Source organism: Eleutherodactylus coqui, chromosome 3 (assembly GCF_035609145.1).
Source record: "Eleutherodactylus coqui strain aEleCoq1 chromosome 3, aEleCoq1.hap1, whole genome shotgun sequence".
NCBI lineage: Eukaryota > Metazoa > Chordata > Amphibia > Anura > Eleutherodactylidae > Eleutherodactylus > Eleutherodactylus coqui.
The window spans coordinates 80,926,483-80,944,952 of record NC_089839.1 but is presented as its reverse complement, the minus strand read 5'-3'; the positions used below and the strand labels follow the sequence as shown (position 1 = coordinate 80,944,952).

The following is an 18,470-nucleotide window of genomic DNA, read 5'->3' as shown; positions in this document are numbered from 1 at the left end:
ATCATCCCAAAATAATTGGTAGCAATGCAAGATTTATTGGACCATGCTGTATGTCTCATCTCAAACCCAGTATCATGCCTCGTTCAATCTCTGATAATTCATGTTGCCTTGCCATTAGCATGCTGGCCAGGGTTCAACCTCACTCACAAGATGACACCTCACAATTTGCTGGAGACCTACATGCTTTTGCAACACCCTCTTGACTGATGGTTCCATGCAAAGTATGCAGCTAGAAAACTGATGAAGGGGCAACTCAAGTGGCAAGACCCTTCTGGCACAGAGTCCTCAGTGAGGCCTGCTCATCATCGCACAGGCACCGATCTTTTCACTATCCCCAAGTTCCAAGAAAGTCCTATCCATTGTTGTGCCAGAACACCAATATCAAGTCACTAGAAAGTCTGGTCCAATGTCACGCCAATAATGCTACACCGCTTGGTACCATTATGCCTATACACCACAGTTCAGTACCCTGTGTATATGGCTGCAGAGGTAACGTGCTCTTATACCCACGTGATTGCTTCAGCCAATCACTGACTTAAGTGGTCTCATGCTATGCATCTGAGGCCAGTGATTGGATTGTAAGCACTTTTTTTGTCATACATTTAGCATGTACACTGGGAAAATTCCCAATGTACAAACTAAATGGATCCATGAGGTCCATTAGACAGACGGAGGCCAAAATAATGTTCTTTTGACTTCCGGCACCAAGGCATACATAAATATACCACTAAAAAGGGTGGAATACCATAAAGACTATGCTATTGAATACAATGTTATTGACTAAAAAATTGCATACTTTAATAAACATATATGTTTTTTTGAACAAGAGGACCCCATGGCCAATGGGACCCACTGCATAGCATCCATTTAATGGATATGTCCAGACTACATCTTAAATGGAAGCCATAAACTCAGAGTGAACATAGCCTAATCAATATATATAAAATTGAATGTATGTGTGTGTGTCTGTATGTGTGTGTCTGTCTGTCTGTCTGTTTGTCCTTTATGCACTACTACACCATTCACCCGATCGCCATGAAACTTTGGGAAGTTGTTGAGTACACTCCTGGGAAGATTACTGGCATAGTACATCTATCCTATGATAAATCGTTAGATTTCCCTCATTGCCACTAATTCTCTCACTTCCCGATGTCGTAGAAACATGAAATTTGGCACGAGCATTGATTATGTCATAAATAGGAAACGTTAATGGGTCCCAACTCGATTATTCAATTCTAAGCGCAAAAGAATTAGCGTCCAAATTTTACGTATGGAATCTAATTCTCTCACTTCCTGATGTCATCTATATATATAAAAATGAATGTATGTCTGTCTGTCCTTTATGCATTACTACACCATTCATCCAACCGCCATGAAACTTTGAGAAGTTGTTGAGTACACTCCTAGGAAGATTACTAGCATAGTACATCTATCCTACGATAGGTGGCGTGCATGCGAGTATCATCGACAGTTATGCCCCCCAGACAAAGATCGTTTGATTTCCATTTCAAGCACGAAAGCAAAAGGCATTACGAGCAACGGGATGCGTGTTCAACTACAAAATGAGGCATCCGCCGAACGTTTCGCAAGACAATTGCTGGATATTGAGAATGCTGAGGTAAAATGAAAGCTGTGCTGTGATTGGTTGCTATTTCTTATACTGCTCAGGTAACATGAAAGCTGTGCTGTGATTGGTTGCTATATATTATACTGCTGAGGCAACATGAAAGCTGTGCTGTGATTGGTTGTTACTTCTTATACTACTCAGGTTACATGAGAGCTGTGCTGTGATTGGTTGCTACTTCTTATACTACTGAGGTTACATGAAAGCTGTGCTGTGATTGGTTGCTATATATTATACCGTTGAGGTAAAATGAATGTTGCGCTGTGATTGGTTGCTATTTTTTATATTGCTGAGGCAGAATAAAAGTTGCGCTGTGATTGGTTGTTATTTCTCTTTCTGCTGAGGTAACATGAAAGCTGCGCTGTTATTAGGTGTTATATATTATACTGCTGAGGTAACATGCAAGCTGCGCTGCGATTGGTTGTTATCTAGATATATAAAAACGAATGTATGTATGTATGTCTGTCTTCGCAGCAACGCGTGACGGGTAAGCTAGTATTAAATAAAAAGCTACCACTATGGCCCCATTCACATGGAGTTTGCTTAACATGGAGTCCATGCCAAAATCTATGTCGAAGTCTACGTTAATTTAGTATGCTACTGTTGACTTCCATGAGAATCCATGCTATAGTTTCTATCTGAAATCTGTGTCCCAGAGAAAAAACTACTGACATGTTCATACTGGATGCAGATTACATACAGAATCCACATAGGAAAATCTGCATGTGGATTAATCCCATTGAAAAGGGCTAATCCAAGTGCAGATCCACCGCATCTTCAAGTGAAAATCCACGTCAGAAATCCATGGTAACCAAGCAGATTTCTAACATGGATTATCATTGAAATCGGTGCTGAATTTCTCCGATGCTGATTATTGTCCGTGTGAACAAGGACTAATGGGTGGACCTTCAGTGATCAGCATATAAAGCTATCCTTTTTAGCATTTTCTTGGTTCCAAAGCCATCTACTGGTTCTAACTGTTTGGAACATAGACTACATTAACATATAGAATAAAACACATCTGTCGGTCTCGGAGGGAGCTGCTGACTCGCAGGATTGATAGCTTGATTCGATTCAGTATTTTCATGTAAAGAGCTGAATGCTGCCAGCACTCCTATAAATCACAGTGATTGACAGCGCTCTCTGTAAACTCATTTGGGGAAAGCTGTCACTCTGTGTGGGTGGGGAAAGAAGGACTCACAGGCTTTTCTATGTATCCAAGCAACATTTGAACAGCTTTTTACTAAGACATAATGCATCAAATTATACAAAACTTTATATCCCCACTCAGCATTTCTATTTTTATCATATAGGATACTGGAAGCACAGCTTTAAATGTCTTTCTCTGCAAGGTATAAGGCAGTGTTATGAATACCTACTTCAATGTCTTCTCCATTGATACCATGCTCTAACCCCAAATTAGACAGTACTGTGCAAAAGTTTAGGGCAGGTGCGAAAAAAATACTGCAAAGTAAGAATGCTTTCAAAAATAGAAAGGATAATAGTTTTTTTTGGTCAATTAGCAAAATGCAAAGTGAATGAACATAAGAGAAGTCTAAGGCCAGATGGATTTGCATTGTGTTATCCGGAGCTGGCATCCGCTTCCGGATTCCACAGCAAATACTGCCTAAAGGATGCCATGGAAAAGCGTTTTTTCCTGTCCACAAGTGGAAATCAATTGCGATTTTCCACTTCTGGAGGAAAAATCACAGCATGCTCTATTTCAGTGTGGATTCCGCACGGACGGCTTCCATTGAAGTCAATGGAAACTGTCTGACCCAAAGCCCTTCTGCAATGACATTGTGGAAAGGTGGCGGTTTCTGCATCATCGTCTAGTGACGATGTGGTAAAAGCTGGGATTTATAAAAAAACAACTGTACTGCGCGTGTCTGACGGCTCGCAGTGCGGACCATCCACAGTACAGAAAAAGAAGAAGAAAAACAGGTACGTGCGGATGCTGGCTGGACACAGGGCCAGATTCTGCTGTGGGCTCCAGCATGCAGAATCCCACCCATTTATGTGCAGATGGGCTAAATCGCATCAATATTTGTGTGACCACTTTTTGCCTTCAATTCTTCTAGGTACACCTGCATAAAGCCAGGGATTTTGAAGGATTATAATCAGGTGTATGATTAGCCAATTATATCAAACTGGTGATAATGATCATCATTTTAATATATAGGTTGTACATACAGTCATTGAGAGAAACAGCTGTGTAGGAGGTTTAAAACTGGGAAACAGACTAATTCTGCTACCAAGGTGAGGTTGTGGAAGACAGTTTTTTGTCACAGGTCATATACCATAGCAAGATTATGCAAAGCAAAATACTAAAAAGAAGCTACTTGTACTGCATCAGCAAAGTCTCTTCCAGGCAAAGATTTTAAAACAGGCTGGGGTTTCAAGACATGCTGTTTAAACTATTTTGAAGAATTGCAAAGTAACAGGCAATGTTGAGGACCACAGATGCAGTAGTTGGCCTAGGAAACTTAGTGCAGCAGATGAAAGACTCATATTGCTTACTTCCCTTCAAATTTGGAAAATGTCCAGCAATGCCATCAGCTCAGAACTGGCAAAACCAATGGAACCCAGGTACTCCCATCTACTGTTTGGTAAAGTCTGGCCGGAATTGATCTTAATGTAGGAATTTCAGCTGAAAAGCCATAACTAGGGTTAAGAGAAATGGCAGCAGGTGCTCTGGACTGATAAGACATTTGAAATATTTAGTAACAGAAAGGCTGGAGAGCCGTACAATAATGAGTGTCTGCAGGGAACACTGAAGCATGGTGGAGACCGGGTACAATAATGAGTGTCTGCAGGCAGCAGTGAATCATGGTGGGGGTTCCCTGCACGTTTGGGGCTGCATTTCAGCAAATGGAGTTAGGGATTTGGTCAGGAGTAATGATGTCCTCAATGCTGAAATACAGCACATACTTATCCATCATGTAATACCATCAGGGAGGCGTCTAATTGGTTGCCCGGGAGCAGGAGTCAGCAGATGGATCTCCACAGTGAGCCTATCTGACAGATAGGCTCACCTCAGAGAATCGCGGCAATTCCCAGCTGCGATTTGCCGCCCGTGAGCGGAGAATCGTGGACAGGAGAGCTGTGCTTTCCATAGCAACGCTATGGAAAGCATGCACTGCGTTCCCCGCGGCCGGATTATCGTTGCGGGGAATGCAATGCAAAAACGCCCATGGACAGGCAGCCTTATTCTGCAGCAGGACAATAACCCAAATATACAGCCAATGTAATTAAGAACTATCTTCAGTGTAAACAAGAACAAGGAGTCCTGGAAGTGATGATATGGCCCTACAAAGCCCCAATCTCAACATCATCGAGTCTGTCTGGGATTACATGAAGAGACAGAAGGATTTGACGAAGCCTACATTCGCAGAAGATCTGTGGTTAGTTCTCCAAGATATTTGGAACAACCTCCCGGACGATTTCCTTCAAAAACTGTGTGCAAGTGTACCAAGAAGAACTGATGCTGTTTTGAAGGCAAACAGAGGTCACACCAAATACTAATTTGATTTTGATGTCTCTTTTGTTTATTCACTTTGCATCTTGTTAATTGACAAAAGTAAACTATTAAGGTTTTTTGTTTTTTTTAAAGCATTATTACTTTGGAGCACTTTTTCCGCACCTGCCTAAAACCTTTGCACAGTACTGTATATAAATTGTTATCCCAACAAGCCAAATGTCACATTACCTAAAAAAGACTGGTACAAGTACTGTAAAATGGCCCCAGTTTTAAGGATACAAGTGGGCTCAATTTTAAGAATTTACAGCATATTTTATACATTTTGGGGATTTTTTTTTTAATTTGGAAAATTTGTATATCTGGAATATTGTGGGTAATAGGTACATTGTGAATTCCAAATAAAATATCAGAGCAATGGGAAATATGCTAAATGAATACTCTGAGAAACGTGAGGCTGTTATAAGAAAATACATATGAGTCACCCACTCCTCAACATGCAATCAGTACTTCACTGCTCTGGTTGAAAGACACATTCAAGAGTGACTGCAATCACAGCTGATATTAACTCCGACATATTCAGACTTTCCAGATGAAATGAATTAAATTGTTAGGAAATAAAATATAAAAAGAGAATTAATTCCTGAATTCAGTGGTGTAAGAACCGTGGAGGCAATACACAGCACTCCAGGGACCACACGCCAAAAACATACTAATAGTGGAATTTAAAAATTGTGAACCCCAATGAGGGCACGACCCATAATGTCAAGTAATGTAAAGTGCTGAATAATATGTATACCCTATATAAATAAAGGTGATTGAAGGAAACCTGGCAGCAAGCACTCCATTGCCCTGCAGCATCACTACAGAAGAAATGATATATTACATAGTGCACATTGAAATTAACAGGATATCTAAGAGTAAGACCCTGGCTCCACAAAAGAGTTAGTTTATAAGTTCTGCTGTTTTTAATGTGTCCTGGTGCCTTTGTAATGTTTGAACTTATGTTTTTGAAATGTTTATTAACTTGTAAATGTATTTTGCCCTCCGTATTATATTTTTCAGGTGGTGGTTCAGATAGTATATAGCACAGAAATGGGTAATTGGTCTAGGTTTTAGTCCCAGACACATAGCCAATCAGAGCTAGACTAGTCTGAGGAGTTACATTTATATACGCCAGGCACACACCTAGTCAGCTTAGAGCATCACTTAGCTCACAGCTAAAGAAACAATCACAGGGCAGATTTGCTGCGGTTTTGCCGCGGATTGCCATTGCATATCCGCACTGCGGCAAAACCGCTGCGTTTGCAGTGCAATGCAGCACAAATGAGATTTGCCAAAAAGCTGTTCTCACAGGGCGGACTTTTTCCGCACAGCCGCAGTGCGGAAATGCAACTGCGTCGCGGTTTTAAAAGATGCAGCATGTTCATTCTTTGGTCTTTTCCACAGGGCTTTTTTGTCCATAGACCTCTATGGACGCAGCCAAAACCGTACCAAATACGCGACAAATACACGACAAAAAGTAAAAAAGCGCTGCGGAAAAAAACAAATCCGCAGCAAAATCCGCAAGCCCAAATTAACCTCTGAAGCGGTTTTGCCGCAGAAGCAGTTCTTCTGCGGCAAAACCGCAATAGAAAAACCGCGACAAATCTGCCCTGTGTGAACCCAGCCCTACTGTATTCCCAGCCTAAAACAAGCAGACTTGGAGGCCCACTATTGAGTAGATGAAAGGTTTGCTATGCTGACATTTGAATCACTACTAAGGATGAGCGAGTATACTCCCTAAGGCCCTACTCGCTCGAGTAATGTGCCTTAGCCGAGTATCTCCCTGCTCGTCCCGAAAGATTCGGGGGCCGCCGCAGCTGACAGGTGAGTTGCGTCGGGGAGCGGGGCAGAGCGGGCAGGAGAGAGAGATCTCCCCTCCGTTCCTCCCTGCTCTCCCCCGCAGCTCCCCGCCCCGCGGTGGCACCCGAATCTGTCGGGACGAGCGGGGAGATACTCGGCTAAGGCACATTACTCGAGCGAGTAGTGACTTAGCGAGTATACTCGCTCATCCCTAATCACTACACATAGGATACAGGACATACTACAGGATTGGCTTCACTAATCTAAAGGTTTCTTAGGGAAACGTACAGACTCGACAAACATGAACACCTCCCAATAGTATAAAGGGCTATAAGGAAATCATAGTAGTGCAGTACAGAGTTCAACACAGCTTGAGAAGGATTACAGCCACCACCGGAAGTGGAACTGTGAATCTGCTGATTTTCAAGAAATGGATCTTGTACTGCTATCCTTCAATTTCAAGTAAATGTGAGTTTAACCCCTCCTCTCCTGACACTCTGGACTTTATTTGGGATAACATACAGCATTACAACACCAGGTAGCAGCCCCAGGTAACCTCACCATCACTCCATACTTTATCAATGTTTGTAACTGAATAGATTGGGGGAGGGGGGGTGACACACTGTGACAAGTGTTTAGGCCTACCAACCCTCTCACAGTCAACTCAATCAACCCCAGTCACCGCACCACATGAGAAGATGTACCGGCTCCTCTAGAGAAAGGCTCTCTACTCCAGTTAGTTCAGAGATTTCTTCTGCTAACTCACAATGTACTAAAAAGGTATCTGGAAGTGGAGACTCTAAACCAGATAAATCTTTAAACTATAGACCACAGATGTCAGAATACTTTGACCCTTGAAGGTGTTTATATTCCTGGCCTATGGCCTCTTCTTTATATTGCTGCTTTATTGGAGGCACATTCTTCCTCCCTGTATTATTTGCATAGAATATGCCTCAAAGTGTATGTGTTTTATGGTAGCTAAGTTTCAAATGGCTACTGTAGTTTCTGAAAAAAATCTTGCCACCCCCCTCCCCCCCAAAAAAAACAGGAAATGGCAATAAAGTTACATACTGAGCCATATTCGTATGTACAGATTTATTGTCCTGCCTTGTCTATGCCTAAAGTGGTTCAATATAGCTGTCACCTGTCATTAAAACCCTCTCCTTCTAATTATAGTAAAATGACTCTGCTGACCCTGACCCAGTCTATACATTAAAGCTAAGTAATGAGCTACAAGAAGCAAGAAATTTCAGTCAATTGTGTTTGATCCGACGGCTGGTGTGAAGCGTGAAAGATTTCATGATTTTCTTTTATCAGCATGCAGCTTACATGTTCTCCTTGTTTTTTGTGTTGATTTCTTTTAGTCACTCCGGTTCCCTTCAACACTCTGAAGATATATAGCAATACGTGAAGTGGCTATTTATAAATTTGGTGTGTATGTGACATGGAAGTAGATGGTGTGCTCTCTTGGGGACAGGAGCGGATTGGATGGTACCTCCTGTGTACTGAGCTGCAGAGATATATAGGTAATATACGTATTGGCTCTATATAAACTAATAGGAAATACATACATAAAGTAATGTGGAGAGCTATATTAAAACTAACACCAAGACAAGAATATATGAAGACACAGAGTAGCTACATTCACATCTGTGTTTTGCCTTTCAGTTATAATTTTGTCTCTCTGTTCCGTTTTTTTGAGCAGGGCAACGGAACTAAAACGGAAATAAATGGATGGTTTTCCCCCAATAATGTCAGTCTGCTGCGCTACTTCTGTTTAATTTGTATTCTTTTGAAAACCCATTGAAATCAATGGTGAAAAAAACATCCGTTTATTTCAGTTTTAATTCCATTTCTCTGCTCAGAAAATGGAACAGAGGCGAAATTATGACCAAAAGGCAAAATGCGAATGTCAATGAAGCCTAAGGGACCTTCCACACAGAAGTAGCAATTCCGTTGGTACACAGTAGAATATTCCAGAGCGGAATTCTGCAACAAAAACCACAGGGCTAACTGCAGATTTTGCAGGCTGATTTACACAATTTTCTTTCTGCATCAAAATCTGTACTGAGCCGTCCCTAAGGCTGCCTGCAGACAAGTGTATGTGTAGATATGCTTACAATACTGTGATGTAATAGCAATGTGAAGGGAGCGCTATCATGGACTATCACACATGCATCCATACTTTCTACTGTACCTTTCTACATTGCCAGGCCCGTTCACCTTGGAGATATTCGGTGTTATCGATTAACACTGCAAAATAGCGCAGTTCAGTGCGTGATTTTGTCTGGGTGGGGTGCGCACCCCCATAGACTCCTATAGTGCCTTTGGCAAGCAAATAAGCACAAAAATAGAGTTTGCTGCATATATTTTCAGGTGTGCGAAAATTGAGCACAAAAACACAGAATGTGAGGGAACCCATTGAAATCAGTGGGTGTTATTGTCTGCGGTTTGCGCAAGTGATTTTGTCAGCACGCAAATATGCACAAAAACGCTTGCCTGTGGGAGCCCTTAAGGACCTTTCACATGTGTGAAATATTTCTACAACATGCCCCTAAAGATGCAGCCTAATCTGCTGCCGTGGAGTTTTGCTCCATAACCAGCAGATTATAGTTTACATTTTTCTGCATCTTTGGGCAGAGACACATGAGCATTTGCTCAAATACGCTCGATCATGCGCAAATATGCTGCAGGTTTAAAGAGCAACATAATCAGCGTTTTGTGCGCCTTTCTACATAAGCAGGACCAGTTCATATGTGCCCGTCACACAAACTTTCTGGGAAATGTAATGGCTATCTAAGGCTGGCTCCACATGGGCGATCGGGTTATTGCCACGAGAACATCGCGGCAAAATCACAGCAAAATCACATATTTATTCACTGTGATTTGTGCGCATCAGCGATGCTTTTTCGGGAGAATAATCTCGCATCGCTGCTGCCCACAACAAATTTGTGAGATTTTTAATCACATAAGTCAGTGGAACTTTGTAATATTAAAATCGCATCTCATTGCAACGTACGTTTGTAGCGTTGCAATGCGATAATAAGAAGCCTCCATAGGAATACATGGGAGATAAAAAATAGCACATTGCAGAAAGATAGAGCTTGCCGCGATTTTTTATCCCCTCAACATCACATCACTGAAACATCACTAATGGGAAGGAAACCCTTGTAAATCATTGGTTTCATATTCTGCTTTTTTACTATCGCATTAGGCGAAAATCTTGCAATTTTCTCACTCGTGTGGAGCCAGCCTAAGCTTCATAAGGTCCAGCTGTCTTCTTTTTCTGCGTGTTCCGTATTTGTGCAACTGTCATAGACCTCTATGGTAGTTTTGCTGTGCAAAGCGCAGGAAAATAGAGCAGGTTGAGATCAATGAGTCCTATTATCTGTGTTTAGAGTGCGCAGATTTTGCGTGCACATAAATGTGCATGTGACGCCTTCCTTCAGGTGCGACTTACAGAAATACTTTGTACCTGTGAAAAGTCCCTAAGGAGTAACATGTGAAAGATATATAAAAACAGTGTCTGCTGTTTGTTTGGCTCTGGAAATGTTTTCTCACACATGACTTCATAAATGAATGCGGAGTTTATCTCGTGCTAATAACCTTTCCTTTCGCATGGCAGTATTTTCATTAGTATATTTTGCAACAGTTTTAGTAAGTCAAAACAACAAGTGAGTGGGAAATATGGAAGAGATGTACATTTGCACTTTTTGTCTGTAGATTTCACTCATTGTTTTGACTTCTACATACTTATACGAAGTACCAATATATTGCCATGCAAAGGTCGCCATAGGCTGACATCACACATGGCTTTTTTGCCAGCTTTTGATCCAAAGCCAGCAGTGGTCCAAAAAAAAAGTACATAGAAAAAAAACTGTTACTTCTCCTTTCTTTTGTATCTATTTCTGTTATTGGTTAAAAAAAAAAACTGCAACAACAATGTCGATAAAAGCTGCATGTGTTTTTGTAGAAGAACACCAATGTCATGCTCCCATGGGAATTCCTGGAAGTGGTGAGCTAAACATCTTTATTTTTGTACTCTAAGGTTCTACAACAAAATGTCATTCCTCATATTCTATAATAAATAAAGGTTCATCGCAGTTCTAGAAAAATTGGAGAGAGGGCAGAAAATGTTACAAAAATAACAAAATAAGTTGTCCTCACCGGTCAAATCTCCCATTGCTCCAGCACTGCTGCTTCAGTCCTCTCCACCGCCTTTCCTTACATGCTGCAGCATTGATGTGTCCTTATACATACGTGACCTCTACATCCAATTACTGGCCTCAGTGATCGAGGCCTGTGATTGGCTGCAGAAGTCATGTGTGTATACAGAATGTCACCACTGCAGTATGTAGACAAAACCCAGTGAAAAGGACCGAAGTGGTGGCCCAGGACAGTTGGGGGATTGGACAGGTGAGTCTAACTTTTTTTTTTTTAAACATTGCCACCCCCTTTCCAATTTTGCTATACATTGGACAGCTGCTTTAAAGCAAACCTGTTTCTAAAGAAAAATCTGTCCCAGGACAGAAGGGAAAAGGGGTCCTATTATCTGGAGTTATTTTTGTATGCTGCCTTTCCAATCCGTGGGTTCTGGGCCATTTTTTGGGGGGCAATTAAAGATGGCTGCAGTAATTTTCTAACTACCTAATTCACACTTAGTGTTGCTCTCTGATTGATCTCCTGATCACATGAGCAGCCCTAGCCAAGCAAAGGGCATATTTAGTGCATTGGTACTATTGGGGGGTGGGGTAGGTAGTCTGAAGATTGCGTGGGTTGTCTTGGATTTTTAGATGGATAGAAACAGGACCCAGAAGAGGCAGCTTGGAGGGACAAAAGAGAACAACTACTGCAGGTAATATGCCCCCTCTGACTCCAGGGAAGAATTTTGTCCCAAAATTGGAGGGTCACGTTAAGTTTTAAAGCAGACGCAAACATTCCTATTAAATTCAGACAACCTGTTGATCAATAATTATTGTGAGACTATTAGTAAATAGTAAATACTGAATTCCAAGAACAATTTTGGAATAGGTAACAATAGACACTTTTAAATAATCTTTAATAAAGGGAGTAGAAGGCCGCTAGTTATAACCAGTTACTCTTGGTTAAAAGCATTTTCTACAGAAGTCAAATGATCACTCTTGGCAGATCAACAGATATAGCCATACTGCATTATATACAAAACATGCTTTTTGGGGGAGGTAACATTCCATAGGTGATATTGCATTCTCTAATGTGCTGACAGATAGTTTTTAATGCTATCTGTATGTTACTCTTAATTTAGTCCTTACATCCCATTTTTACATCATCATTAGAAGTTTGGCCACTTCTTAGCAAGAGTATGCCACTAGTAGTATCCAAAGAAATCAGTTGTATTCTGCAGGGGAAAGCAGGCTGCAAGTGCTTGATTCTCCTGCAGCACTGTCACAGGGCAAATAAAGCATTACACCTTGCCACTAGAAATGCATGGGCTTTGAATGAAACACTTAGATGTGCCAGGTCCTCCAGAGAAAAGGATGATCTTTCTAGCTGCATTCGGCTCTGGCTGATAGTTTGCCCCCCCCCCCCAACTATTACCTTAAATCTTCCAATTAGGATATTTAAAAATCAATTTAATGGCATTTGATCAACACTATAGAACAGTTCTGGTTACTTATTCTTTCCTTCAGAAATGGATGTATCCATGGAGTGAGGTACATCTACCTCTAAAATATACTTCAACAATTCATAACTAGCCTTCTCAGTAGAAAGTATTCCTATGTGGCCCCTATAGCACTAAACATGTTGCCAGGTTTGCATTTCTAATAAGCGATAGAGAGAATAGATTTTGTTCCAGTGATTTCCCTTGGGAATACTGGAAGATTGTTGAAATTCTTCAAGAAAAGGAATCATCAAACAGGCAATTATGCTAAGTGTTAAGAACAATGTTCCTTCATACATGTCTCTTGCCTCTTTATATTTTTAATAGAGATATATTGTAGAAATCCCATCCGGCAGACCATTTTATTCTTGAAAACTGAGCAGAACTTACATTAATACATATATAATTCCGCAGAAACTATATAATATTAGGTACCATAACACATTGTTATATCATTATGCCCTGCTTACTGAAGGATTCTGTATATAATTATCATTTTTTATATCATTTTCTATGTGTAAAATATTGGTATTGCAATATACAATGTACTGGGTTGTTATCAGTGTTAGTAAACAAACAGTTTATATGTCATAATGCAAAGAATAAAGTAAACACAACAGTACAGTCTGTATCACTGCATATAAATAATGCATAACTTTCAATATTATCCATATAACACCATCATATCCTGTGGAGCTGTACAACCTGTAACCAAACATAAACAAGAACATAAAACTAGATCAAAGCAGCTTCTGGAATACAACAGGACAGATCCTTGCCCATAAGAGCTTACAATCTAAAGAAGGTAAAAAAGAAATGTAGGAAACTTTACTATTAAGCTTTAATGGGTATCATGCCAGCATTCAGCTCCTTGCATCCTGCTGTGGCAGGAAGACTTTTTTAGGTTAAGTATTACACTTAACAGAAAGCACATCACAGCCCAGCAATTTAGATGGTACAAATGCCGCAGCAAATTAAAATAGACTAAAAGAAGCAAAACTTTAAGGAGTCATTCTGACACCTGCACTAGCACTGCAGTAATTAAGTTTGCATCTGTACACTGTAATATCAAATATGTTACATTCTTCAAATTGTTACTTTACTGATACAAACATTCACAATGCAGCAAACATAATTGACATATAAAGAGGTCTTAAAAAAGTTTCCCCCCCAACAGCAATATAAAAGTTTTCCCATGAACATAATAGCAAAAAAAAGGTCCTGCAATAGTTACTGCATTTCCCCCATGTCTCAAACCACAATCAAAGCAACTAACACCGTAATAAAAAAAATCATGTATGTAAAATGATACTAGATGCCACAGAAAGCCAAATAGTAACACCCTTTGCAGTGATGCTGTTTACAACCTGCAGTGGTCTGATAGAGGGAATCCTGAGTAGTCACATACATTGATCCACAGTACTGTAGATACTAAACTGCTTGGCATTACATTCCCTTGCACAGATAGGACTGAACAACAGATGCAGCTAGCATATTAACTTCTCTCTCCAGTAAACAATCTAAGTGCTGCATTATCAATAGGATGAAGCACTGATCCATCATATAGAGATGCTCACACACAGACTGCAGCATAGAGGTACAAAGGGGCACATAGTATTCACTGTCCTAGTAATTGTCTCAATGATGAATCAATAAAGGGGACCTTACCTTAGCAAGGTGAAGCACCTCGGAGCAGTGATAAAAGTTATGCTAATTATGGAATAGCTACTCCATCCGATCCATGGAAGTGATGAGAGTCAGTCTTGGACTTGTTGGTTGAGGATGCAGCAATCAGCCCAAATGCACAGTAATGATCAGCAATGAGCCCCAATGCACAGCAGCGAACAGGAGCTGGAGATGAACCTGAATTGGCCAGAGGTGGGAGGGAGGGGTCCATACAGGAGAAACACACCAAGAAAGAATGAAGAAGGCTTTGCAGATCTTCCAGTGCCAACTGCAATGAATGGGATAGGGATATGCAAGGTGAATAGGGCCAACTTTTCTACTGCAGCAGTCTGCTGGACTGTTTAATACATTTGCAGCTTTTCATGAAGCTCAGCAGAGGGAGGAAGAAATAGATGTGTATAATAAGGGAGAGACTGGGTGAGGTGGGAGATAAGGGCAGCAGCCACTGCTAGGCTGACAGTAATTTACAGCCCCTGCACAGGAGAGGTAGAGAGAGACATGGAGGGAGGAGGATCCTTCTTGGTCTTAAAGAGAGCTGCACTACATCTGATCTCATTGTGAAAGAGATGGGGAGATATTTCATCCTTGGATACAACAGTAATTCCTATCATAGGAATAAGTGTTTTATGCCACTGCATTATGTATAGTGTATGTAGTCCTTGCTCCTCAGCAGAAGATTCCTCAGTAAATGCACCTTCCTGTGTCTGTCCTGCAAATAAATTCATCAGAGCAGGAGGAATCATCCTCATGTATAATGAATAGTATGCAACAGAGAAGCTGCACATTGTGAGAGCTGCATGGATATCCTCAGTGTCAGGGTGACTTGCTCTGCTGCTGTCATTTCTCTAGTGCACTTTGCAGCTTTAAGCACATTAGGGGCCACTTAAAATAGTTGTCATTGTGCTTATCTGTGATGAGATAATGTCTTATGACTACACATTTCCAAACCTTTTCTGGGAATGAAATCTCACATTCTAAGGTGGGCACTTTGCCATAAGGCTGAATGTATATCAGAGGAGCCTGGGCGCAAAACTTGGAATCACATCATGTTGTGATTAGCTGTCTCTGGGGTCACTAGAATTTAATTGTAGGGTAATGCATTAAGCACATTAACACTTCAAAGGAAGGAATACTTTTGTACATAAAAATACACTGGAATGGCTGATTTGCTAGAGACCCCTGCCCTTTCACAATTGGAGCTTCCCTGTATGAAGATTAGACACATGACCCCCGAATAGGGTTGATACTTTGTCAGTAACTCAGCAGCCCAGCTGGTAATTAAGTTTAAAGGCCAGTGCCAATATTTTTTTTCTTTTTTACTGGTCATATTGTATTGCACTCACTGTTTGTTGTAGTTCGGCCACAGCTGATGTAACCAGAGAACCCCGACCTCTCCTCCTGATGCATGTGTTCCTGCACATCCTGTACACAGTGCAGACACTGGGGCAGGGTGGAGGAGATCAGCGGTCACAGATCTGATTACAGCATCAGTGGCCAGATCGGAGGCACAGAGTGAGTGAAATACTTGATGGTATGGGGTTGCAGACTGGCTGGAGGTTAAAAGTGGGGAGAATGCAAAGAAGGGGTGCTATGGGGGCACTATTACTACTGGGACCACTAGGGGACTCACTATTACTACTGGGGCCACTAATGGATGACTTATTACTATTGGGGCCACTGAGCAGGGTACAATTTCTAGATGGGGGCACTAGAGTAATGGAGGTAAAAATATGATGATGATTTATCCATTCAGTTGTTGACGACTTTAAGTCACCTTGTGGATCCACATACGCCATGCTTCCCTGTCTTTGGCCGCTGCCTTCAGATTTTCCACAGTTATGCTTCTGTCAATCTTCTGTTCAGCCAACACATTCTTTGGTGTCCAATTCTTCTGGACCCACTGAATGTGTCGAGCATTAATGTTGTTTCCAGAGAATTGCCTCGTGTGACATGACCAGAGTACGAAAGCCATTTGCTTTCTAGTGATACTTTTGGTCTGACAGTATAGGATCACCTTATTTGTGACCATCTCTGTCCATGGTATGTGCAGCATACGCCGCCAGCACCACAGCTCAAAGGCCTCCATCCTTCTTCTTTCTACTTTCTTGAGTGTCCAGTTTTAGCATGCTATGTAGTTATTGGGAAAATTATTGTATTGATTATTTGGATCTTTATTGTAAAGCTGATGTCTTTGCTCTTCCAGATCATTTGATTTCAGTCCCTGATTCACCACTGCAGAAGATCTTGGATCCAAAGAAAGTGAAATCTTGGACTGATTTAATTTCTTCATTGTCGATTGTTATGCGTGGTACAACATTGCTTGCTGTTGTCAGCAGCTTTGTTTTCTAAATATCAAGATACAGTCTCATGTTATCACTTTCTTTTTAGACTCTTTCAATTAGAAATTAAGGTCACTTTCATTTTCAGCAAGTAGAGTAATATCCTTAGCATATCGAAGATTGTTTATGTTTCTTCCACCAATTTTCACTCTAATTGGGGATTCATCCAGATTGCATCGCCTTCTGATCATTTCGGCATAGAAGTTGAACACGGCTGGGGATAGAGTGCAGCCTTGTCGGAAACCTTTCCTGATTTCAAACCAGTCAGTGCTACCAAAGGCAGTCTTAACTGTGGCTTCTTGGTTCTCAAAAAGTGATCTTATCATTTCACAGCTTGTCATGTTCGACAAAATCAAAAGCTTTGCTGTATTTGATGAAACACAAGTATATGTTCTTTTGGTGTTCATGCATCTTCGCCATGACCCAGCACAAGTTTGCGATTTGGTCTCTGGTTCCATGCCCTCTGTGGAATCCAGCTTGGACATCAGGGAGTTTCACTTCAATGAAAAAGGCCATACATTTTTGAATGGTCCTTAGCAGAATTTTGCTTGAGTGTGTTATAAGAGCGATCGTAAGAATATTGATGCACTCTTATGCACTACCTTTTTTGTGAATTGGGACAAAAAATGATTTTGTCCAGTCCTTTTGCCATTGTTTGGTCTTCCAGATCAGTCTACAAAGGGTTGGTTGTGTTGAAGTCGGTATTGGTTTGAGTAAGTCAACCTCCTCCTCAAGAAAATCAGGTTCTTGTTCTATCGACTATTCCTAGCTGGCTGATTGGTGTTGCTGATATCTGTATATAGTTCTGCTGTGTACTTTTGTCACCGTTGTTTAATTTGGGTACCATTCAGTATTGCTTTACCCTTCTGATCTTTGATGGTTGTTGCTTTCCAGGGTGCAAAAGGTGCCCGTACCCGCTTCACCTGGTCAAGCAGCTCACAGGTGTGACCTTGCTTGCTTGAGTCTTCTAATTTCTTGTAACGCTCATTCCCGTAAGCTTCCTTATTCCTCCTTGCTTCTCTATGAAATTTTGCATTTAGCAATCTGAATTTGATGTTCTTGCCTGCAGCTTTGGCAACTTGTATCTTTTTTGCAATTTCGATCATCACATCTGAGAGCCATTGTTTTTTTTTCGTTTGTTTTTGTGTATGGAATGGATTGTTCTGCTGTTTCCATTATGATTGATTTTATTTGTTCCCATAGTTTATCTGGATCTTTGTCATATGTGCTAAGTGTCTGGAATCTTTTTTTAACCTTGACTGCATATTGCGTTGGGATGTTACTGACGTCTAAACTTTTTGTCGTGTGTGGTCTTGTTGAAGTGTATTTTGACTTTTGCAACAAGTAGTTGATGGTCAGAGCCGCAATCTGCACCAGGGAGGGTTTTAACTGTTTGTACTGAGCTCTGCCAATGTTGCTTTTGGTGGAATTGGTCGATTGTTTCCTGGAGATATGCGTAGAATTTGTGACGATACATTGTGATAAACCACACCCCTTACCACACTCTCAAAGAACCGCCCCTCTACCTTGGGGGGTATTTTTTGTGACACAGGTAGTGAGCCTAACCCTGGAGTGCAGCATAAAATCAAGTCAGCATATTTTCCATGGATTCATTTCAGTGTGAATGCACATTAAGATTGGTAAATTGAGTGATTTTAGTGGCTTCCAATGATGCCTGGAGAATTTGATTCAAGCTGCATGAATTGATGAACCATTCCTGTCAGCTATTCAGTACATGTAAGCACCACCATCTAATATGCGGCAACTGCAAAAAACTTTCTGTCTGCATGGGTCTGTATTCCTTCAAAATATTTTCCAATTTCAACACCTAGTGGAATCTATACCGTGACATATTGT

General features: G+C 41.0%; 1 protein-coding gene across 1 annotated transcript in view; it reads right to left on the bottom strand.

The window, feature by feature from the left end:
• SYNDIG1 (synapse differentiation inducing 1) overlaps positions 1-14,619 on the bottom strand; it is a 252,512-nt gene extending 237,893 nt beyond the window's left edge. Inside the window, exon 1 of the mRNA XM_066594537.1 lies at positions 14,257-14,619. The gene's annotated coding sequence lies outside the window, so the exon portion shown is untranslated. The remainder of the gene's footprint in view (positions 1-14,256) is intronic.
• Positions 14,620-18,470: the final 3,851 nt, after the last annotated feature.